Source organism: Eublepharis macularius, chromosome 2 (assembly GCF_028583425.1).
Source record: "Eublepharis macularius isolate TG4126 chromosome 2, MPM_Emac_v1.0, whole genome shotgun sequence".
Classification (NCBI taxonomy): domain Eukaryota; kingdom Metazoa; phylum Chordata; class Lepidosauria; order Squamata; family Eublepharidae; genus Eublepharis; species Eublepharis macularius.
In genome coordinates, this window is record NC_072791.1 from 36,548,504 (window position 1) to 36,574,178 (window position 25,675).

Consider the following 25,675-nt stretch of genomic DNA (forward strand, 5'->3'; position numbering starts at 1 on the left):
AAGTTTCCTCCTTTCAGCTGGCCCCAGGTGCTCGGGTTTCGCTTTTGCCCTGGGGGAGTCTTTGTCTCTTACGGCCTCTGTGGAGGTTTCTGGCTGTTCTTGCTGAATTCCCTCTGGAGCAGCAGCAGTGGTTTCTGACTGCTCTTCCTCTCCAATAGCTTCTGCAGGGGCTTCTGACTCTAAAGAAGATCCTGCTGGCCCTTCCTGCTCATCTTCTGAGGAGGACTCTGAGGCAATAGGTAAGGTGGCCAGTCGAGGCTGGGGCTGACTCATGACACCCGTGCAGATCAACAAGGAGGCCCTGGCACTGGTCGCAGGAGTCAAGAAGTTCCACGACTACTTCTATGGGTGGCCGTTTGAGATAACCACGGACCACAAGCCTCTCCTCTGCCTCTTAGCGGCAAACCGGCAAACTCCGCAGGTGATGTCGCCCCGGATGCTGCGCTGGTCGGTGTTCCTGTCCGCCTATGACTACCAGCTGTCCTACAGGCCGGGGAAGGCCATTGGGCATGCCGATGCCCTCAGCCGCCTGCCGTTGCCGGAGCCTGCCGAGGAGCCCTCGCCGGCTCACGGGGTCATGCAGATCGAAGACTTGCCACAGCCCCCCCCCTCATGGCTTCGGACATAGCGGCACACTCTGCCAAGGACCGCACCATCTCCCAGGTCCTCAACTGGGTGTGGAGGGGGTGGCCAGCGGGGGAAGCTGAATCTGAGCTCCGACCATTTTGCTCCCGCCAACATGAACTGTCAGTGCACAAAGGGTTTCTACTCTGGGGGAGCAGGGTCATCCCCCCCCCCCAAGCTGCGCCAGCAGGTACTAGAGGCGCTGCACGTGGGGCACCCAGGGATAGTGAAGATGAAGGCGCTGGCCCGCAGCTATGTGTGATGGCTGAGAATAGACATGGAGGTGGAAAGATGGGTCCGGACTTGCCAGCCTTGCCAAGAAGCCCGGCCCGAAATGCCGCAAGCAATGGTGCGAGCCTGGGAGACAATGCGAATGCCATGGTCGCAGCTCCACATAGACTTTGTGGGCCCCTTCCAAGAACACACTTTCCTAGTCGTGGTGGACTGGAAGTTGTTCCAGTATCAGCCATGACTTCGGGAGTTGTCATCTGTGCCCTGCGGCGCCTGATCGCTACACACGGACTGCCGGACACCATCATGTCAGACAACGCCGCCCAGTTCACGTCATGGGAATTTCAAACTTTCCTAGAGAACAATGCCATCCGGCACGTCACTTCGATGCCGTTCCATCCCTCCACTAACGGGCAAGCAGAGCGCATGGTGAGATCTGCAAAGGAGTCGCTGTGCAAGCTAGGCCATGGGGACTTCAACCAGTGCCTGGCGTAGCTCCTACTTCATCAACACATCACTCCCCACGCCACGACGGGCCGGAACCCAGTGGAGCTACTAATGGGGCGGAGGTTGACCACCCTATTGGATCAGCTGCACCCAGACTTCGCACCCGACGCCAAGGGAGAGGCAGAGGCACCTGACCCGCCCCGAGCATTCCAGCCGGGTGGCCGAGTGTATGCTAGGAACTACGGGTCCGGGCCAGTCTGGATGCCAGCAACCATCACCAGGATCACCGGACCTGTCTCCTACGAAGTAGCTGACTCCACGGGCAAGATTCACCGCCGGCACATCGACCAGCTGTGGAAATGATGGCCACCGCGAGAGCCGGAACGGGACGGTAACTTGCCCCCTTGTTATACAGGGACTATGGAGGTAGCTGGCGCGGCAACCGAGGGCCACCTGGATGGGCCACGGGAAGGCCACAACCAGCTACCAACGGCACCCAGCACCGTGGGTGCCACCGAGACAAACCCCTCCAGCCCTGTGGGAGAGCCTGCAACCGATGCAGAGGGACCGGCCTCGGGGGACCAGAACACTGAAGGTTTGCGCAGGTCCCAGTGGGCTCGCCATCCGCCTGCTTTTCGGGGAGACTATGTGTGGAGTGGGGCGCCCCAAGCTTAGTGGGGAGAGGTGTTAGGTATTGGGCTAGCTTCGAGGGAAACAAGGCTCCTCAGATAGCCAATCCTATTAGGAATTGGGATATCAGCAACCAATTGTTAGTCCTTGGGCATGAACCAATTGCAATCAAGTGAACATGTTGCCTTTTGTCTAGTGCATGCAAATGAAGGATCCTAGAGCCCATGTTCTTATTGGGCAGTTACGGATATGGGGTGGAGTTGGGAGTGTATATATTGTGGCCCCCTCGGGGGCCTGTTGTTCTTCTCTTGTACCAATAAACCATGCTATGAGCTGAAGTCACTGTCTGGCTGAAATCACTTGTGGGGCGAAGCCCAGTACATAATATTGACAAACTGAAAAGTATCTCACACAGCTGCATAAATTGGCACCCTGGGACCTCCGATCTTGTCACTGCTAATGTAGACTCCAAGTTGATTGATAGATGACAAAAGACAGACTTCACACAACATGATTGTTTTTATCTGTTGTTTTCTAGATGAACAGGAGCACATGTAAGCATATGTAAAACATATCATAAAAATAATGCTGGTGCAGTCATACATTACATGAAAATCAGTTCAGACATGTGTCAGTGCTTGCCCCAGGTGCTGCTGCTTTGGGCGCCGGGGTGCCTGACTCTGACTCTGGGGGGACATTGGGGATACTGCAGGACCCTGCTCTGTGGAAGGAGGGGTGGTATACATCACCCAGGCTCCCTCTCAGTCCACCCACTGGCCCGCTCAACCTGATCCAGCCAGCTCTCTCCCTTCCCTCCTTCTCCAACCTTCCTTTTCCTCCTTGCATCCTCATATTTCCTTTCTCCCACCAGCTCCTCCTACACAACCCACCACAAGCCCTCTATTGAGTCTGCTTTTATAGGGCTTCCTCTAGCCTCGCTGCCTAATGCACGCCAGCTGGGTATGCCCTCAGGTGTTCCCATTCTGGCCTCTCCCTGTTCCTCTGCCTTTCCCTGCAGGGCGTGGCTGGGTGTCACCCAGCTGGGGAGGCTCCCAGGTGTTCCTCCCCTTGTTCCAATTCCTCCCTGCCTTTCCATCTTCTCTCACAGAGTAGGGCTGGCAGAGCCTTTCCAGGTGATGCACCTTGGCCGTTTCTGCCTCTGCTCATAAGTTGTTGCCCCAGTAGGTGCATGTGCTATTTGCCCATTGGGGCTGGATGGGACTGCACTTCCCTGGCTGGCCTCTGCAGCCGGCTCTTCCCCCCACCCCACACTTGCTGCTGGCTGGAGCTGTGTTGCCTTCCCTGGGTCCTCTGGGTGCCCTGAGTCTGCCATCGGGGTGCCATCAGCCCTCAGGTAAGGAGGCTGTGACAAGTCCAGGGTGTTGGAATGCTCAACCCCGGACAACATGAAACCATGGTTTATTTTGGCTTTCCTTGACAAATGCTGGTTTCGTTGCCTTTGCTCCATCCTGGCATCTCAGGAAGCACATGAAAATGGCTTGAGGGAATAAGCCAGAATTTGCGACTTTGCTCAACCAATCAGGCCCCTCGGCAGGTCTGGTCCTACCAATGGCCAAGATCAACAATAATCCATACACGTGCCTTCTCTGTTGTGGCCTCCTTGTGGAATGGCCTGCATGAGGAGATTCACAGGTCTCCTATGCTTCTGTCATTCTGCAAATTATGTAAAATGGAATTATTTAGGAGGGTCTTTCTATAAATTTAACAGGATTGTACTAAAGCAGAATGGTTCAGGAAGCTGCTTATAAAGGCAAATGGACTGTGAACTGTACCACCATGCACAGGGTGTATTACTTGTTCTTAAGTATTATCATAAGAACATTCAAGAGCCAAACTAAATGCAACTGTGTGAATTCAAGGATGCCACTCAACCACTTTGGTGCAGTGGTTAAGAGCAGCAAGACTCTAATCTGGAGAACTGGGTTTAATTCCCCACTCCTCCACTTGAAGTCACCTGGGAGACCTTGGGTCAGTCATAGCTCTCTCAGATCTCTCTCAGCCCCACTCACCTCACCAGGTGATTGTCATGAGGATAAAATAACACACTTTGTAAACTGCTCTGAGCGTAGCATTAAGTTGTCCTAAAGGGCAGTATATAAATTGAATGTTCTTGTTGTTATTAATGTGCTAAAACAGGTGTTTCAGCACTTTAAAAAGCATGAGGGGACAACTCCATGCCATGGCCCTCCAGGCCCTCACAGCATTTTCAAAACACTTCAAAATGTCAGCAGTGATCACATGGTGGCCACGTGTTCACAGTCATGTTTAGTTGGCTTTAAGACACCTGGACAGTAGCTACATGAGGGGCAATAAAATGGGGAGGGGAGGAAAACATGAGCCTGATCCTGAAGGTAGAAGAAATTCTGGAGAATCTGGGGGAAAGGAGGCAAATAACGCATCAGCTGATCCCAGCTGGTGAGGAGGTGAAGTGTGAGGCTCACTCGAAGTCCCTGCTAGCAAAATACTTGAGGAGTCTTTGCTGTTTTTATGCACTGATGAGCATCTACCATTGAGATGGTCCTTTTGGACTGGAATTGGACTAAGGCTGAAAACTTTGAATTGTATTGGTCAGTTTGGATTTTAACTGCTAGGCGGGAAAAGTATAAGTGATGAGAGACAAATTATAAGTGTACTGGCAGGAAAAGGTGGGAGTGATATTTGCAGCTGGTGATCCCAGTAGACGAAAGACCAGGAGTGCCTGCCTGATGGCTCTGTCTGGGAGAGCTGATGGGTTTATGATAAGGGTGATTGACTGATGGATCTTTCCATGCATTAAGGCTATGGTTAGCCCTAATCTCAGTGGGACACTGTTGGAATCTTAAGTGGAGAGGAGGTTAATATGATTGCCTCCAAGTAGACCTTTTCTGCACAATGGGCTCCTTTCTTTATTCATATGTGGGAATGCTTATGGCTGCTAGAATTTTACTGGAACTCCAGCCTGCTTGATACACATGCATTGTAAACCTTGGAATAGACCAAAATCCAAAAATAAGTGCAAAGCCCCTTTGGGAGTTCCTGTGTTGGAGTCTACCCAGTACCTATCATAATCATCTTGGTTGCCCTCTTCTGCACTTTTTCCAGCTCTGCAATATCCTATTTAAGATATAGCAACCAGATATAGATATAGCAACCAGAATAATTCCAAATGCCACATCATAGCTTTATACAAGGGTATTACAATATAGGCCATTTTATTTTCTATCCCTTTCATAATAATTCCAACATGGAGTTTGCCTTTTTAAATCCTGCTATCACTGCATTATTTTCTACTGATGTAATTCCATTTTTTGCATTGTATCTACTGATGTAATTCCTTTTTACTGCATTGTATCCGCATTCTGTATCAGGTCTACCATTCCATGCTTGTTTCAGTTTTTTATAATCCTCGTCCTAGAACGTTGTTTATTAGATGCCTTATCCTATTGATCCCATTAAGTTCCACTTTAAGGGCCCCGTAGCACAGAGTGGTAAACTGCAGTACTGCAGTCTAAGCTCTGCTCAAGACCTGAGTTTGATCCTAGTGGAAGCCGGGTTCAGGTAGCCAGCTCATGGTTGACTCAGCCTTCCATCCTTCCGAGGACAGTAAAATGAGTATCCAGTTTCCTGGTGGTAAAGTGTAGATTACTGGGGAAGGCAATGGCAAACCACCCCATAAAAAGTCTGCCAAGAAAACATCGTGATGCGACGTCCCCCCATGGGTCAGTAATGACTTGGTGCTTTACCTTTTACCTTATCCTATTGATCCCAACAAGTTACACTGTGTAATCCACCTTTTATCTCAGTGATAAAAGCAGATTATACATATAGTAAATAAAATAAATATTAATCATATATTACATTAAATCATAGTTAAGCAAAACTATGTTAAGACTGTTATATGCTCAAAATATATGCGAGACTGTTATATGCTCAAAAATTGAAAGCTACGATATTATCTACGGTAGAAGAGTGGCTGGAGAAAATGATGGAGTACGCTGAGATGGCTAAACTGATGTCTTTGATCAGGGAAATGCACCTTATAGACTTTTTGCGAGAAACAGAAAGCAATGAAATAATGATTTGTACTTTTGAAGATTAGGGAGAGGGAAAGAATGTTTACATGGAAAGGAAAAGTTGTTATTTATGGTAATTTTAGAATTAGTATATAATAGGTAACATTTTTATACCTTTATAAATGGAAAATTGTTATGTATTCCTATTCATATAATATTTCCCCTTTTTTATCTTTCTTGCTTTTTTCTTCTTTTGTACTACCTTTAAAATGTCTTTTTTCCTCTTTTGTATATTTTTATAACCAAGGCCAAAATTTTAGTAAAATTTCATTGTAAGAAAAAAATCATAGTTAAAAAAAAACTAGTTAATACATTTGTTTAAATGAATATTTCAGATGGATCCTGGGTTGAGGGAGCCTAACCAACCATAAGACATGTTGAGGCCATGCACTTAAACTCAATAATGATTTTGTGTTATGTCTGAAGTCTAACCTGAGCCACACAATTGCACCAAAATTACGACCCTACTTCCGTGCAGCCGCAGCTGTTTAAGGAGGGGGTTGTGCATTGCTCCCCTGGAAGGAGGGAGAGCAATGCATTTCCCAGGCATCCAGGTTACAGCCGGGTGGGTGGAGCCAACAGCTGTTCAGGCAGCTCTGCTCCCCCAGCGTTCAATCACTTCTAAAGCTCGGAGGAGGAGGAAGCGTTTTTCTTCTCCGAGCTAAGAGGTGGCTGCGGTGATGGCAGCTTTAAGAGCGGCTCTTGGCTCTTGGAGGGCCAGGGCAGCTCTTGGAAGCCTGGGCAGCGGTGGTACAAGGCTCGGCGGCGGTTCGAGGCTTGGTGGCAGTGCTAGGCTCGGCGGCGGCTGCAGAGCCCGTTGGCGCGGCTTTGAGTGGGGCAACAGGATGCCTGGCTGAGGTGCTTCGGCTGCTTGGTCCTGTGGGGCTTTTGTGTGCCGCAGCAAGGCAGCATGGTGGCGCTAGACCCAAAGGACACCGTGGGCCTAGGCGCCAGGGCAACAACTCAGCTCTAGGCTATTTGCCAGTGCTGCTGGTGGCATTCGGGTGTGGGGTGGTGGCCTGGGTGGTGTTGCGGCCCTACTGTGTGGGGCTTAATGGGGCTTGAAGGCCGTTAGGCTTTCTTACCAGGCAAGTGGCACGCCCCCCTTTTTTTGCTGGGGTTTGGCGCCCGTTTAAATTGGTTGGCGGCCATTTAGGGTTTCACCCTTGGCTACTAGCCTGTGGCCATTTTGTGAGTTTTAGTGCCTTCACTGGCCTAGGGCCCTGATTGAACCACGGATTCCTGTGGGCAATTCTGCACTGTGCATTGTAGCTAGTGCTTGATTGCCATGCCTCCAAAGAAGGGTGCCAGCCCTTCAAAGGGCAAGCTACCTAGTAAAAGGGCCCCGACTAAGAGGCCTACTACTGTGCCATCATCTTCAGATGATGACGACGAGCAAGTTAGTCAACAGGAAATTTTACAAAGGTTGGCTGCCCTTGAGCAGGATAAGTGTGTTGTGTCCGGGTCTGCGCCCAGTAGAGGCTGGGCTCAGCCTATTTGTGGGGCTTCCAGGGATACTATCAGTGGAGAGATTATGAGATGTCTTTCTGCTTTGGAGGGTGCTGCGGGTGCGGTTGGCGGAGAGTCCAGCAGAGCCAAGTCGTTGATGGACCAGGGTGGTGGACTGGAACAGCCATTGGTTGACCTAGAGCAGGAAGCTGTGGAGGATCCTGCACTTTTGGCTTTGGCCGTGGATCCTGTGGAGGGTATAGGTAAGGAATCCACACCACAGGCTGGTTTCCCTTGGCCTTGGGGGCCTGGGGGCAGGGGGCAGTGCAGGGGAGTCCAGTGGCAGTTTCAGGGAGCAGCCAGCAGGGGCCTGCGGCTTGGCCAGCTTCTGGTCAGCACCCATGAGCCGGGTCAGGCGTAGGCTTTACAGGAGTGCAGCAGAGTGCACCATCACAGACAGCCTGGGGTGGAGAGGACTGCTCTTGGGGACAGGCTCAGGCAGGAATGTGGCCAGGGTACATGGGTGGACCTTGGAGCTTGTACCCTTACGCTCCGTTGGCCTATGGTAATGTGCCATTTAGCGCACTCCCCTTTGGTGACACTGCATTACCATTAGGCAACCACCTGTCTCAGGCAACCCGTGATAAAATTATCAGGGGTGAGTACATTGATGTCTTTACCCTTCTTTTCCAGGAGTTGGAAAAGAAGAATAAGGATGATTTGGATGACAGAGATAAATAGAGGCTTAAGCAATGGTGTGTTGACTGGACCTGGGCCAATTGGCTGCTGGGATTCTTGATTTATGCCAGCATGCTGGTTAGGGCACAGCCTCACAGGGCTGCTGCCCTACTGCAATACTTAGACATCATATACAAGGGCTATACAGGCTTCTCAGGTGCTGCTTGGATGCAGTATGATGACAAGTTCAGAGTGAGGGCAGCCCTTAATCCCAGTATCCCATGGGATTGGATTCACCAGCAGCTTTGGCTGCAGGTGATGTCACCAGCAAAGCCCAACATGGGGGATCACTCTGACAGTGGGCATGTTGTGCAGCGCTCTGCCTCTGCTTCTGCCCCCAGGGCCCGCTCTTTAGTGGGGCAGCAGGTTCAACCCTGGCTGCTTTGCTGGGAGTTTGCCTTTAAGGGAGCGTGCTCTAGAAAGCCCTGCAGGTTTAAGCACAAATGCCCTTCCTGTGCTGGGTACCTTTCATATAATGCCTGCCCCAAAGCTAGACAAGGGGGGGGGGGAGGCAGCAGCTTCGGTGGTGTGGGAAGTGGCAAGCAGCTGGCTCCTGGTAAAGGGACCCAGCCTGGTAAGGCTGAAGGTCCTTGAGCGCCTTCTGAAGGTTTGTCCAAGGAGGCAGGACACTCTTTTTCTGTTACAGGGTTTTACTGTTGCTTTTAGGATCCCAGTTCAGGGTGCCCATTTCCCTTATATGTCTTATAATTTGTGTTCTGTAGTGGGGATGGAGGACATTGTTAGGTGTAAAATAGCCAAGGAGTCTTGTGCCCCTTTGATGCCTCCCCGGTTCCCAATCTGAGGGTATCCCCATTGGGTGTGGTACCCAAGAAGGTGGCCGGGGAGTTCTGCTTGATCCACCACCTTTCTTTTCCCAGAGGGGAGTCTGTGAATGATGCTATTCCAGAGCATTTATGCTCAGTTCATTACACATCATTCGACCAGGTGGTCAAGATGGTGGCTGTTCACCTTTGGGGTGAGGGGGAGTTGTCCAACTGGGTTGTCCACTTTTGGTGTGACAATCAGGCAGTAGTGCAGGTAGTCAACTCATTATCTTCAAGGTCAGGCTGGGTGATAAGGCTCGTTCAAGCCTTTATGTTGTTGTGTCTCTGGAGGAACATCTTATTTAAGGCCAAACACGTTCCAGGAGTGAACAATGGTGTGGCGGACACTTTGTCTCTCCAACAGATGGAGCGGTTTTGGCAGCTTGTCCCAGAGGCCGATCCAGAGCCAGCGCAGATGCACATGGAGTTATGGCAGCTTGGGAGGCTGAAGTGTACAGGGCCATAAGGCTTGCGGTGGCACCCAGCATGCGGCGATTGACAACATATAGGGGGAAGAAAAAAATACAAGAGAGCACAAGGAAGAGGAAGCCATTACAAACTTCACATGCTTTTATTTTCAAATTAATTTAAGAAATTCTTGATGATGACGACGACGACGATGATTCTACGAGATTTAGGCATTTCTTTTCTGACACAGTCTACTCAGTCCTGATTTTTAACTGACTTCATCACTTACCTGGATTACTATTTAACTTAAACAGAAACAAAGAGGAAGAAAAGGTGCATTCAGCCACACTGGTCATGATGATACTAAGAAAACAGCCAAGCTGAAACAAATTAAAAATCACAGCATGACAGAAATATCATATGCAATACATCTTGTTATCAATACATCTTGTGCTAGATTGCATAGTGATACAAAATGATATATAAGAACAGAATTGTTGCAGCATGATTATATCATGTGATAGAATCATAAACACACAGAAAAAGAATGTCCTAGAAATTGATATAACCAGAGAAAACATCCCCCTCCCTTTCCCAATTTGTTGTCTGGTAGCAATGTGACAGCACATTTCATCATTTATTTTAGTCATAAACATTCACAATAGAAATAGACAATAATCACAACATGAAATCTTGTTGGAATGGGGAAAAATGAGTCTACTAACTTCTATTATATCTTAGAAATGTTTTCATCACTGCTAGTGATGTTACCAGACTTCATAATTCCAAAGCTTCCAAAATGAACCTTGGTGACTTGTTGCACTCACCTTACTTATGAGCATTAAAACCCAAAGTCTTCCCTGGTTTGGCTTCCAATCTGAGCTGAAGAAGAACTTTGCAACCCACCCACTAAGGGTCAAGCTAAATGTGCAGGTTTTTAAAGAGCTGGGTCTGGATTCCCAGACCCAACTAAAGTTCCCTGGAATTACACAGCAGCTTTGGAGAATAGCAGTTAAAAAATAAAGGAGAGCCCAAATGTCTTGAGAATGCCTCCATGGGGGGGGGTCTCCCCTCCCCCCTCAAGCTGTTTCCTCATGTCAAAATAGCATGAGTAGAGGGTTTTTCCCATTTTTTCTTCTCAACCTGGAGTATTCTGTACATGTGGAGCAGTAAAAACAGGGAATGAAAGCTCCCCCCATGCTATTTTGACATGGGAAACAGCTTGAGGGGGGAGGGTAGAGCCCCTCCTCCTCCCACAGAGGCCATCTAAAGCCATATGGGCTCTTTATTTTTTTTAACAGCCATTTACTTTTTAACAATGAGGTATGAGTCAGTTTCCTCAAACCAATCCAGGAGGCGGATAATGCCTCGGCAACCTGAGGACGACTCCTTCTTCAGAAGCAGGACTTCAAGTGGGACTAATGTGCCATTCATATGGTGGAACTGCAAGATTTGATCCTTGGCAACATACTTAACGGCCACCAGAAGGGAATCGCTGAGCAGCGTTCCTGCGTGCACCATGCCAAAGGCCCCGCTACTGGTCAAGGCCCCCAGGTGATAGTGTGTCTCCAAGGTCGCCTTCCCAAAGTGGCAAGGATCCTGCGGGGCTACTCCCGGGGCCGGTAGCCCTTCATGGCAAGCGGGCTCCTGAGCCAAAAGCATGGCCTGTGGGAAAGCAATGGAGTAGCCAAGAACAAGCTTCCCTCCACGCCCACAAGCCCAGCTCATTTTGGTGTATGTGCTTGGCTGAGGAGCCAATGGGCTGAAGCTACCATCTGTGGGATTATTATAACTGAATGCCTCTAAGTCAGAATCCTCCCTAAGCGTAATGATACCAGTTAGATTTACCCTACTGATGATGTGTTGTTGCCATAGTAATCCTGCTCAGTATGAGAGGAACCACAGGTTCAGACATTTACTTTTTAATAGAGATGGGCACAATCGCACGATTGTGACCCGGCAGATCATGATCGTCCACTGCCAATGATCCAGCGATTGGGAGAAGCCCGGATCGGGGTGATCAGGCTTGGATCGGGGATCCAGACACTCAGGCGCCAGCAATCTATTCCCCTGGCAACGGAGCCAGGGGAATTCCTGAGCTGTGTTTGCCCTCCTTCTGTCGTCCTGGAAACCCGAACGGAAGCCCAGCTTTCCTTGATCAGCAGGGCTTCCTTCCAACCACAGAGCAGCAAAGCAGTCACCAGCTGGGAGAAGACACCCAAGGGAGGGAGGGGGAAGGGGGTGTTCTGCCGCCACCAGCATACACCTTCCAGCCTGCGCCGGGAATACCAGCACGCTCCTTTTTGGCCTGGCGGGCAGGCACATGGGGGGTGCTGCCGGCGAGTGGCCAGACCCCCCGCCCCCTGAGGGGAGGCAGCTCGTCGCCGTCTCCCCATGCCTGCTGCGCCTGGTGGCTGCTGCCACCACCCACCTTCTCACATAGCTGGGAATAGCAGCGCGACCCGCTTTGGCCTCCACGATTTACGATCCATGGATCAAAAACTGGAGATGATCGGTGTGGATCATTAATTCAGGATCATCGCCGGCGCCGATCCATGATCAACTTGATTGTTAATTTTTTTTGGATCGTGCCCACCTCTACTTTTTAACCCCTGTATGGCTGTGGAAAAACCTGCACATTTAGCTTGACCCTGAGTTTGCTGCTGCTCCAATGGCAACAACTCTGAATGAGTGAAGTTCTACCCCTTCTTTCATCCTTTTTCCATGCACCCCCTCCCCACCCATTAATTCTGTAATGATCCAGCTACCACTAGTAGCTCTGGGATATTAGCTACATTTCCCAGGGATCCTGGTATCTGAATCAAGGTTGTAGTAACATTCCAGGTGCCTGATGGCAGGTGGGCTTAGAGGAAAAAAGAAATGAGAATGAATCAAGCTAACTTTTGATGGGACAGCACACGGTTTGCTAAACCCAAGCCCAAACTGAAGTGGGTAGGTCACCCACCATTATAAGTGCCTCCTATCCATTGAGGTTATAGACTAGAGCTTCCTTGGAGCATCGACATTTTCAGTGTAGTGGAGTGAATAGAGTTAATATGGACTAGGATCTGGGATACTCCAGGTTGCCCAACCTGCTATGGAAGCTTGCTGGGTGACCTTGAGCCAGTCACAAAATCTCAGTCTAATCTACTTCACAGTGTCGTTGGGAGGATAAAAAGGAGAGGATGTAAGCTGCTTCAGGTCCCTTTGGAGGAAAAGGCAAGGTATAACAGAAGTAAATAAAATTAAATAAATTCTGGAATCCATAATAAAAATGGGAGAAAGGATCTCATGCACACTACAGAAAAAACCTGACATCTGGTTTCCTCATTGGTCTAAGTTCAGACATGACAGTTCTTCAGTGGCCCTTGCCTTTCCTTCCCATTTGGTGGGGCAAGGGAAGGGATTCTTAACTGCTCGAGCTGCTAGTGTTCTTTCTGAGCTGCTTGACATCAGTACAGCACAATTGTGAAGATGTAAGCATTGCCAGAGCATCCAGCACATGGGCTGTCACAATGAGTTAAAGTAGAAGTCCTATTCCCTGAGTAACATGCAAAGAAAGAGGAAACTGCCTCATCAGGAATTCAGTGGTGGGTGCAGTGAAGGAGAGGGGTTGAAAGCAAAAAGCAAGGGGTGGGAGGGGTCGATCCATCAGCCTTAGCTAGACACAAGCCTCTCCTGTCACAACCTTCCGTTTTGCACTTTCAGGTAGAAGAACATTATAAATGGATTTGTCAAGTCTCTGGTCAAGAGATCTGACCTTGAAGAGAATCTAGGAGACAAGTTTCAACTGCCATTGCTAGTTAACTTTTTGTGAAAGACCTAATTCAAGCAAGCTATTTTCTTTCTCTGTGCAGTTGGTCTAATCATTTGCATGTTCTAAATGACTATCAGTCAACTGGCTAGAAAACTGTAGAGTGAATTATTTTGTTTGCAGACCATTAACAAATCTGAGACAGTACAAATCTCCTGAACAAAGTGGATTGTATTAATTCCTATTATCTCATGACATACTCCTCCAATATATCTTTCATGTTTCTCAAAGGTAGGAATAAATACTATACAATCATGTACACAATGACATAGCTATGTGGGCGAGTGACATTTAAATCGATATGCAATAAGAATTAATGATTTAATGGTTAATATTTTACAGTTAATTTTTATAAAGCACATGATTACTTGACTGCATTACTTGAATTACGAATTCCAGACCTTAAGGAAGAGCTGTGACCTTGCATTAAAACTTAATGACCATAACTGTAGCTTCACATGTCATTTGCAGTGTTTTCCAAGCTTGATAGGACTACAATGATTAGTTAACAAATGTTCAGGATCTCTTTGCTTGGTCATTTCTTGAGATGATGGTATTTTTTACTATTGTTTTCTTTCTTCTTGATTATAGAGCTGCCAAAGTTTATAATCTATTCAGAGTAGAAAATGATAAAAGACACCAAGTGAGAAAGGGACAGGGCTTTTTTTGTTGGCAGTATGTGCTAGAACACAGTAATGGCATCTCCTTTCACAGCACCAGCACTTTTTGGATGTTTGGCTTGTGTCCCCAAGGTGCTGAACATCACGATTACACACACACACACACACCCCTTTTTAAAGGAAACATTCACTGGAAAAAGCATCCTGAGCAGGTTGACTATAAATATTACTCAGGGTTTTTCAATGGGAAGAGTGAAAAAGGTCAAAAGGGAAAGCTGAAGATGAGGAAGGGAAGCAGATAAAAGTGAGTGGTTGAGGGGGAAGGGCAGAGGTTGCAAGGGAAAGAAACAGGAAAAGGTAGATAACAACAATGATATTTGATTTATATACTGCCCTTCCAGACAACTTAATGTCACACTACCCAATGCTACCCAAAGTGCTATCAAGCAACAACCAGTTACTTGACTGAGTTGTAAGACATTCATTGAACATTTTTGTTCTGTTACACCTTTGTGTTTAGTTATACAATTCTTGGTGTTTTGTTCTGATTAGAGGTTTTGATTTATAAAAAATTATTAATTTACATTTGTCTTGCAAATTTTGTTCCTAATTTAGCCACACTAAAGAGGAGTGGAAATTGGTGGAAGGAACATTAACCATTTGAATTGTGCAGATGATACCACATTACTGGCCAGAAAATAGTAAAGAGTTAAATCAACTACTGTTGAAGGTTAAAGGTTAAAGTGCTAAAACAATACTGTAGCTGAACATTAAGAAGGCTACATTTTCTTGTAATAACTACTAAGAAATTACAAAATTTTAAGGCTGACAATGAAGAAATTTAAATGTTAACAATTTTCTATTCCCTGGCTTAATCTTCAACCAAAAGGGAGAACGCAATCAAGAAATCAGAAGGAGTTAGAGTCCCCATGAAGGAAACACAAGCTGTAAGTATTATTGTGCTAGTTGAACAGCATCACTAAACTTACTATATCTGTATTAAAAGTTGTTCTTATGCATACATTACAAAAGAATAAATTGTTTTTGGCTATTTATGGCCACGAATTTCAGAAATCTTTGAGTAGTTATAAGCCAAGGAAGGACAAACGTGGATGAAGTGGAAACTATGGAAAATTACGTGTGAACAATAATCAATGCAAAATTCAGGTTGTGTTTTTTTTAAAAGTAATGTAAGATTTCTAATGTGTCAGTTCCACTTCAGAAACAAAAGCTGGTAATTCAGAATTCCTCAGTCCAGGGAGAAATTCAGATACGGAGAAATTCAAAAGTGGCACTATTGTAATCATAGTTTCCCCTCATTTTCTCATTGATTACTGAATGCTGGGAACATAAATACTCTTGTATCCAATTAGATGTGATCATTTAATTGTCTATAAGAAAAATACTGAATAATTGGTGATTTGATGGTATTTATGTGTGATTTCCTCAGCATATTTATATATTTGCCATTTATTCACTGCTGCTGAATTTCATTCAAATCAAGATATTTCACTCCATTCACATGATTTACACAAAATAAGTGAACTATTTCATCTTCCTGGTGACTTTGTGATGTGAACATTCTTGTAAGTTTCACAGGATTATATAACCTTCACTCTTGAGGATTAAACTGTCTAGAACTCAAATGCTTTATATCAGATAAGAAAGTGAATCTAACAATAAACAAGCCGTCAGCATTCAAAAATCTGTTGCCAAATCTTACAGACTATTTTGGAGCTTCACATTTGAAGTAAACAAATGGATAACTGTTCTTTTTATTATTTGCCCTTTAATCATATTTCAAATGTTAAGATTCTGAATGTCAGCTGAGAGGTTTTGGTCTTATACCACTGCACAATAGTTACTAGAAATCATTAATAGGGTTAGGATTTTTGTCTTGTTTTGACTCAGAGAAAGATACAAAATATACGACATAAAACTCTATTAATGTAAATAACTACACCAGTGTCAAATATCTTCCCTTCTATTCCCAACTACTTTAATCAAATAAAACCATCCCCCAAAAGAACACTTACAATCTTTCAAGAGGAATCTTAGTATTTTTTATGACTCCAGAAGAAGCATGCCTGTGTTAGTGCTGTAGTTCACTGAAAGAACATAGTTTCAGGTAGGTAGCTGTGAATCTCTCTACACAAGACATCTTACATGTGCAGGATCAAGTGAAAGATCTTACACTTGCTCCCCCATCGTGGATACACATGCACTGCTATGGGGACAGAGTACACTTGAATATAAGACCACACAGAGTCTCTCTACACAAGACGTCTTACATGGGAATGCTCAAGTGTAGGGAGATGCAATGTTATCTGGGAAGCATAGTTTAAAAAGACAGCGCCAAAGGCTCTGTCAATTTCACCTCTCTACAGAAGGGTAGTTTAAAAAGACAGAGCCAGAGATCGCTCCGCAGAGGGTTTGTTAATTTCATCTTCACCTCTCCCAAGGGGAGGTGAAATTGTCAGAGTGTTTGGGGAGGTGAAGATGAAATTAACAAATCCTCTGAGGAACATGAAATAAACTATGCTTCCTGGTTAACATTGCGTCTCCCTACACATGAGTGTCCTCGTGTATGAGGTCTCGAGTAGAAAGACTCACAGAAAGTAAGTCACTTGAGCATCCCCATGTAAGATGTCATGTGTAGAAAGACTCTGTGTTGGTCTGCAGTAGAACAGTGGAATTTAAGTCCAGTAGCACCGTAGTAACCTGAAGAAGGGAGCTTTGACTCTCAAAAGCTTATATCCTGAAAATGTTGATGGTCTCTAAGGTGCCACTGGACTCTAATCTTACTAAAAGAACACATGGCCAATATGCAGAAAGTCAATTCTTGGCATATCTAGTCATGCAAAAGACCTATCTCTATCTGACACCCTGGAACAATGCTACCAACCACAGTAGACAATACTGTGGTAGACAGACTAATGACCTTATTCATTATAAGGTGGCTTTATATAGTCATGTCAAATATGAAGGATGAGGGAGGATTGCTATTGTGTTGTGATGAAGGAAGCAGCTTTACATGTATCCACCAATTCAAAATCTGTCTTGCCTTTCTGCACCAGCAAAACCATAAGAGATTCCTGCCGTTCCTAGAATTACCCTCTGTCACTTCCAACTTTTACCTGAAAGTGACATAGCAGTGTTGGTGAAGTCACTTTTAAAAACTATTTTTCTCCTGTCACTTCTTCGAGCAGTGGCAAGCAATTGAGTTTACCAGTGGAAGGCCTCCTGCCATAGCCTACCCCTGCAACAAGTGGAACGGTTGGTTGTGGTGGAATTGCACCTGTTGGCCCTAAAATGATAATGAAGAATGAAACACAGAACATAAATGCGTAGGCTGTGTAAATTCCCTGTGCCCTGATCTCTTGGAGACTGACTCTGCACATATAAGTTGAATGCTCTTGTTTTACAACTTTTGGGACAACATGTGGAAGTTGTGGGCAGGGATAGAGGGCACTATCCCATTTCTTCGCTCCATGTGATGAGATTACATTTGCTTGGAAGGTGTTAATAAGGCTGTTAGCAATATGCTTCATCATCTTCTGACACTGCTTAAACCAGAATGATAATCCCTCTAATCACCAGTGTGTAAAATATCTCTTTAAATTCTTCTTAAGCACATTCTTCTTTCATGTTGGTTTATACCTTCTGGCTGTTCTCCAGCCAATAGCCTCAAATAAATCATCCCATTTAATTTTATAATAACCCCTGGCTAATTTAAATACCTCAATCATGTCATCTCTTAATCATCTAAGGCCTTGCCCCTGGCTAAATTATATAGTTAATGGTTGCAATGCCAGTGCCAGCCAGCAAACTTGTTGTGACTGGAAAGCCTGGTTCGTGAAAAACTTTTAAAAGCCTTTTGGATGATATGAAGGTTGTGTTGAATAAGTTTAGCTCTGTACAGCAGAAAGAGACACCTCCCCCCAGCAAATAAGATGCAGGTGCAATTGCCATCATACTGGAAGAGCTAAGCAATTAGGGGAGAAGCTGTGGCTCAACAGCAGAGCAACTGCTTTGCATGCCAAATGTTCCCAAGTTCAGTTCCTAAAAATTTCATTTTTAAAAAAGAATCAGGTAGGAAGCAACTTGAAAGTCATCTTCCTGCAGACCCTGGAGAGTGATTGCTAATCAGAGTAGAAATGCTGACCTTGATATACCAGCGGTGTGACTCAATAGCCCTGCTCACATGTCACAGTGAACACACAAACATCCTGACTTTACATGCTGTTTGTAAGAAAGTGCCAGCACGCGTTCACTTTACAAATGAAAGCAGGGGCAGTACCTAGATAAATGTGGGGTTTGTATCACATATTCAGCTCAGCTGTACAGGTGATGACTGTAATGTGGGAATTACTCAACATGCACACAAAGAACAAGCATGTGTACACTGTACATGAATTGTACATGTGTTCACTGAAATATGTGAACAGAGCTAGTAAGCATCCTACAGACATAAAACTCCAGAAGGCTGGAAAGTGAGGCCTTCAGAGGACTACACCTCTAAAAATGAAAGTCGGTGCCCATCTCTCCAGCATGGTTGTTGAAGATGGGTACTAGTTTATAGAGAGAAATTTAAATCTAAGGGGTAAAGTACATTTAAACAGCTGTATATATAGCTAGACTTCCTGTTGCTTTGACTAATGCTGTATCTATCCGCTTGCTTAGATCTAATAGCAATGATGCTCAGAAATGTGTCCAAATGGTTCTCGGAAACAGGTTTGTAGGAGATGGGAATCATCTCCTGCTTTCAGTGGTCTGTGATCATGATCAAAGCAGGTCTATTCTCATTGCACGTGGAAGTGTCACCATGAACTGCTGATCACCAATACAGTAATACCCTGTCCATGTAAATGAACTACCACATAGACATTAAAGCCTTATGGTTGGGTCCATGCAACTTTTCTGCTTTTCTCAGCAAATAATACAAATGGTGTCTAATGAATATCAAACAGTTATAGGTAGTTGAGGATTTAAATTTATACCTAGTTGCATACAACGTGAGTGAGACAAGAATGCATGAACATCCACTGGTTTCGCTCGTGTTCTGCTTGCTAGTCACTGGGGTGTGCACCAAGAAAAAATTATAATTTTTATCCAGTCTTTGGAGTGGTGGTACCATAATTGCTTATTTCTGGGTAGGACATTACCAATTCAGGATTTAAATCCATGTCATTTTTTAGGTTCTGGAGTTCAGGACCATGATTCAATGGTGAATGTATACGAGATCTGGGAAAGCTATTTATAAGGATAATGGCATCAAATTTGCACAGAATACAGTCCTCCCTCTAATTTTAAGACCTTCTAAATTTCAAGCAGATTGAACAAAGGGGGTTGGTTTCACACACCTTCAAAGTGAGTGCCTCTGGGTGCAAGCACACTTCTCTCTACTGGTTCCTCAAATGATAGTCAAGTGGCAGCCTAGAAGAACTGTAGCTGGCCACTGGCATTAAAAAAGAGGAAAAAACTGTCTGTATTCATTTAGTCTTCCTACACTTATAGTAGCTGACTGACAATGTTTTCTACTTGCAGAGGAAAAAAGCCCCCCTCTCCTCCCCCAAAAGGAGAGAAGGAGAGAGCCAGAACAGCAACTCTGCTGGGCCCTGCACCTGGCTTGCAAGAGACAGGAGCCACCTTTCCCAGGTCAATGCCTGGAAACTTGGAGAATCAAAGAAAAACAAGATGCTGCTGCTGATGGTGGTGGTGGTAAGCATATGAACAAAAAAAATCCTACATGGATTTTTGGGGAGGGGGTGTTTCGTAATACTTAAGAATCTCAGATTTCTGTAACCATTCCAGAAAAATCACAGTTAACAATCCAAAACAGTGATTTTTGTGAATATTTTTGGCTCAGGAATTCTGGAATGCACACCCCTACAAGTCACAAATGGAGGAGATTTTTTTTTTGATCAAGTAGCCCAGCTATTTATAAGTAGCTTGAGCCTATTCATTGGGTCACTTTTTTCATATTCACAGTACTGTACAGCGCAATCACCGGTATTTTCTCCCAGTTCAATGGGAGTCCTAGTCCCTCTCAACCTGTTGTCATAGCATACTGCCCAGCAACCAATCATATAAATGATCGGTGAGGAAATGGACCATCATTTTGTGAGCGACCTCAATAGTTCAGAAATTGAAAATAAAACTTTAAAAAAATCATCTTCCTGTTTGGTTTTGTTTAAGTCTGTGTTTCTTTTGAGATGGTTTTGTGAATGCACATTTTCATACAGCCTGTGGGAGTCATAGCATCCCCCTCCTCCCTTAATTACCTGAACTGACAACCCATGACCCTCGGTGAGAATCAATTTCACCTACTGTGCTGATCCAAATGTGACTTGTAAGTCAGAAAGGAATCAAACTCCATCACCACAGCTATGGTAAAACAATAACAAAGCAGTTCCAGTCAGAAGCAGCGAGGAGCTTGGCTCACTGATAAGTGTGATTGTTGAACAGGGTATGTATGTTTGCCTGCCAAGCATGTTCACAGTGAAGTCTGCAGCATCCCTAGAGTGATGATACTTTCTTGACAGCATCCTCTGAGCTCAGTCCAGAAGGATCAAATCATAGTTGGGCTCTCCTTTCCATTCTTCCTAACTTCTGATTTAACTAAGAGAATTTCTAAAACAAATTCTGGAATTACAACATGTGTTTTACCTTGGTCAATGAAATGCAGCTAGATCTTTTCTGGTGTGGAATGAATGTGTGTGGGAAGGGAAGGGAGCTGTGCCTGCTTTTCCTACACATATTTAACTGTGCACATTGACTTATTACATGATGAAAGGGAGCCTTTTGTAGGGTTTCTGACCACATAGAGTGGGTTTATGCATGCACATAGGCTGTACTCAGGCTTGCAGATAAATACATGATGGTCAGGATGAGGGTACAGTGCATAATCCTGATGTGTCTCCCTCTGGGCATTGACAAACCAGGTGAAAAGTCCTACAGTCACAATCTTCTTAATCTCACACAAAAACAGTACAAATGGAGAATAGAGCTGAGTCACCGCTTGGGGGGAGATGGCAGATTTAATCTTGGTTATCATTGATTATAAGAACTCACTCAGCTGGTTTTTTGGTGGAGGAGAAACAAACCTTTGCCTGACATTAAATAGTTGCTGCTGCCTTCCAGAATACATAGTTCGTGCTAAGTGGGCCCAATTTCATGATTCAGTTTAAGGCAGAACCAATTCATTTGATGTACTCACAATTTTGTGTGTTCAGCATGCCACTGATGTATAGTGTGCATCATTTCTTGCTTTGAGAAAGTGGCTGTGGATGACATAGGTGCATAACGTAATGTTATAATGTATATTATAATGTAGTGAGGGTTTTCTTAGTGATGACAAAGACTCTGGCAATGATTGGGTTAGGGAATGTTGCCGTAATGTCACTGACATTTTCTTAGAATAATGGTTTCTGTTGGCTGAGCTACTCAGATCTTAGCAAGACACAAGACAAGCAGAAAGACTCCAGAAATGAGGGACAGAAGAAGTAGAAGTCGGGGCTGTATTGTCCCTTGATGGAGTCAGCTGTTTCCAAATGGGTTTCCCCCAAAGACACAAAGGTTTCATGGGCTCTTCTGTAGCACCTCCTTCTCCAGTGAGGTGGAAAGAAGTCACAATTTGCTATTTGCCTTGAGAAAGAGATTCTTGAAGAGGAAAGAAGTGGGCACTAGGAAATATGTTCACATGTGAGGCTGCCTTATACTGAATCAGGCCATTGGTCCATCAAGGTCAATATTGTCTACTCAGACATGCAGCTGCTCTCCAGGGTCTCAGCCAGAGATCTTCCACATTACCAACAACCTGATCTTTACAGGAGATGCTGGAAACTGGGACCTTCTGCAAAGGCATCATGGGTTGGGGACCACTGCTATAGCATGTCCGCTCTAATTTAACCTTTTTAGAAACATGTAGCAAAACGTCAAACATAAAAAGCGCAATTCCATTGTCAATTGCTTTCCAGATTCTGTCAGCAATTGTGCTTTTGAAAATCTTCTCTAAAAATACAATGCATTCCCTTGGCATCCCTTTGAAAGGACTGACAACAATTATTGTGTGTGCTGTTTTCAGACAGAAGGCCTCCAGATGATACTCGGTAAGGCTTTAAGTATGTGATTTATCCTATGAGTTACTAAGACTGCACACCTCTCTTGCTTGTTCGCTCTTCCTCTCTCAAACCTGCAATGACAGAAAGGGAAACTTTGTATTGCTGTCATCTTCCCCTTTAGTGGAGCTATTTGTTACAACTGTGGTCTTCATCATGCATATTTACATGAGTTTAATTACCTTTATGTATTAACCTGTATCATTACGCTCTAAAGCAATGGAAAGAGAATACACACAGAAAGCCACATGAAAACCAATACCTCATTTGAGCCCCAGGGGATTAAACACAGATTTGTTCTTTGTGGTTCTTTGAGAAATTGGGTAATTTTCTGCTTTCCCCCCTACTAGGGGTGTGCAAGCCAAAAATTTTCGGCTATAGCCGAAAGTAGAAAGCCGAAAGAAGATTCTCTATTGTTAAAGCCGAAAGCCGAAACAAGAATCTCTTTCGGCTTTCGACTTTCGGGATTCTTTCGGCATTATTTCGGCATTCTTTCGGCTTTTTTCTATGGGAAAATGCCTCCGTCTTCCAGGACGCCTGGAGGAGGCATTTTCCCACCAAATAAGCCCAAAATTGGTGGGGACCTTCCTCTAACCCTTCTCTAACAACCACCCAAGTTTCAGACCGATTGGACTTTGGGGGGCCATGTTATGGCCCCCCAAAGCAGGCCCCCCATCCTCCCATAAGAAAGCGAAGGAGCAGCATATTGTTAGCATGCTGCTGCTGATCTTTCTTCATTATTTCCTATGGGGAAAAAATGAAGAGGCAGGCTTCCTTTGCCAGGGGTGGCATTTTGCATGCAAAATGCCCCCCAGCCCTCAGGGGCCCTTCTCCCACCCCTCCTCCCACCCCCCACCAAGGCTCAGCCTGCTCCCACTTGGGGGGGCCATTTCATGGCCTCCCCAAGTAGGTGCTCTAATCTCTACCACTGACAGCTGGGGGAGGCTTGTGTTGCCAGGGGTGGCATTTTGCATGCAAAATGCCCCCCAACCCTCTGGGGCCCTTCTCCCACCCCTCCTCCCACCCCCCACCAAGGCTCAGCCTGCTCCCACTTGGGGGGGCATTTCATGGCCTCCCCAAGTAGGTGCTCTGCTCTCATCTCTACCACTGACAGCTGGGGGAGGCTTGTGTTGCCAGGGGTGGCATTTTGCATGCAAAATGCCCCCCAGCCCTCTGGGGCCCTTCTCCCACCCTTCCTCCCACCCCCCACCAAGGCTCAGACTGCTCCCACTTGGGGGGGCCATTTCATGGCATCCCCAAGTAGGTCCTCTCAGCCCCTAAAGTCCACCCCTTACAGCCCCACACAAACCCAATTCCCCCCCAGCTGCCACACACAGACCCAAATCCCCACATTAGCCCCTCACAGACCCAAATCCACCCCCACCTGCCCTACACCCATAACCCCAGGAACAGGCTGGCAAAGGCCAGCCCTCTCCCTTTGTTCCCTATGCTGGGAACTTCTAAACTCTCTTTCCCTGGGCAATTCTGCACAGCCCAGGGGTGCCACAATGGTGGGCACACTTCTGAGTGGCAGCTGGTCCCTGTGAAAGAGCACCTGAACCACAGACACCCTCCCTCAAATTCCCCCACCACCTACAGAGATGGCTGGCCAGCCAGCCCCATTGTTCCCTATGATGGGAACCAACTGCACAACAAAGAATAAAACAAGAACAACACAAAATAAAGTTTTAAAAAAATTATTTTCTCCCTTCCAAAGTACAAGTAGGCAAAGCATTATGACACATTACACCAGCAGTCCCCCACACAGAAAAATTAAAACAAAACTCACTTAACATCAGAGAATCACAAAGCATGATTCCTGTCAAAAACACTTTATTTCTTGAACAGCTTTAGGTTACACAGCAGGGGGGAACACCAAAGGGCATGGCAGCACTATCTTACACAAAAATAACACAACTCACTTAACATCAGAGAATCACAAAAACACAATTCCTGGCAAAAACACTTTATTTCTTGAACAGCTTTAGGTTACACAGTAGGAGGGCACAACAGGGCATGATAGCAATGTACTACAAAAAATAATACAACCCACTTCACCGTTTTTGACAGCAATTGTGTTTGTGTGATTCTCTGATGTGAAGTGAGTTGTGTTATTTTTGCGTAGTACACTGCTTTCCTGCTCTGCGGTGCCTTCCTACTGTGTAACCTAAAGCAGTTACAGAAATAAAGTGCTTTTGACAGCTATTTTTTGGGGTGATTCTTTAATGTGAAGTGAGTTGTGTTATTTTTGTGTAAGATACTGCTTCCATGCCCTTTGGTGTCCCCCCCCTGCTGTGTAGCCTAAAGCTGTTCAAGAAATAAAGTGTTTTTGACAGGAATTGTGCTTTTGTGATTCTCTGATGTTAAGTGAGTTGTGTTATTTTTGTGTAAGATAGTGCTGCCATGCCCTTTGGTGTTCCCCCCTGCTGTGTAACCTAAAGCTGTTCAAGAAATAAAGTGTTTTTGACAGGAATTGTGTTTTTGTGATTCTCTGATGTTAAGTGAGTTGTGTTATTTTTGTGTAAGATAGTGCTGCCATGCCCTTTGGTGTTCCCCCCTGCTGTGTAACCTAAAGCTGTTCAAGAAATAAAATGTTTTTGACAGGAATCATGCTTTGTGATTCTCTGATGTTAAGTGAGTTGTGTTATTTTTGTGTAAGATAGTGCTGCCATGCCCTTTGGTGTTCCCCCCTGCTGTGTAACCTAAAGCTGTTCAAGAAATAAAGTGTTTTTGACAGGTATCATGCTTTGTGATTCTCTGATGTTAAGTGAGTTGTGTTATTTTTCTGTGTGGGGGACTGCTGGTGTAATGTGTCATAATGCTTTGCCTACTTGTACTTTGGAAGGGAGAAAAAAAAATTAAAACTTTATTTTGTGTTGTTCTTGTTTTATTCTTTGTTGTGCAGTTGGTTCCCATCATAGGGAACAATGGGGCTGGCTGGCCAGCCATCTCTGTAGGTGGTGGGGGAATTTGAGGGAGGGTGTCTGTGGTTCAGGTGCTCTTTCACAGGGACCAGCTGGCACTCAGAAGTGTGCCCACCATTGTGGCACCCCTGGGCTGTGCAGAATTGCCTAGGGAAAGAGAGTTTAGAAGTTCCCAGCATAGGGAACAAAGGGAGAGGGCTGGCCTTTGCCAGCCTGTTCCTGGGGTTATGGGTGTGGGGCAGGTGGGGGTGGATTTGGGTCTGTGAGGGGCTAATGTGGGGATTTGGGTCTGTGTGTGGCAGCTGGGGGGGAATTGGGTTTGTGTGGGGCTGTAAGGGGTGGACTTTAGGGGCTGAGAGGACCTACTTGGGGATGCCATGAAATGCCCCCCCCCCAAGTGGGAGCAGTCTGAGCCTTGGTGGGGGGTGGGAGGAAGGGTGGGAGAAGGGCCCCAGAGGGCTGGGGGGCATTTTGCATGCAAAATGCCACCCCTGGCAACACAAGCCTCCCCCAGCTGTCAGTGGTAGAGATGAGAGCAGAGCACCTACTTGGGGAGGCCATGAAATGCCCCCCCAAGTGGGAGCAGGCTGAGCCTTGGTGGGGGGTGGGAGGAGGGGTGGGAGAAGGGCCCCAGAGGGTTGGGGGGCATTTTGCATGCAAAATGCCACCCCTGGCAACACAAGCCTCCCCCAGCTGTCAGTGGTAGAGATTAGAGCACCTACTTGGGGAGGCCATGAAATGGCCCCCCCAAGTGGGAGCAGGCTGAGCCTTGG

The 25,675-nt window shown here is 45.9% G+C and overlaps 1 pseudogene; it reads left to right on the forward strand.

The window, feature by feature from the left end:
• The first annotated feature begins 271 nt into the window (after window positions 1–271).
• LOC129323366 (uncharacterized protein K02A2.6-like) lies at window positions 272–1,665 on the forward strand (annotated as a pseudogene).
• Window positions 1,666–25,675: the final 24,010 nt, after the last annotated feature.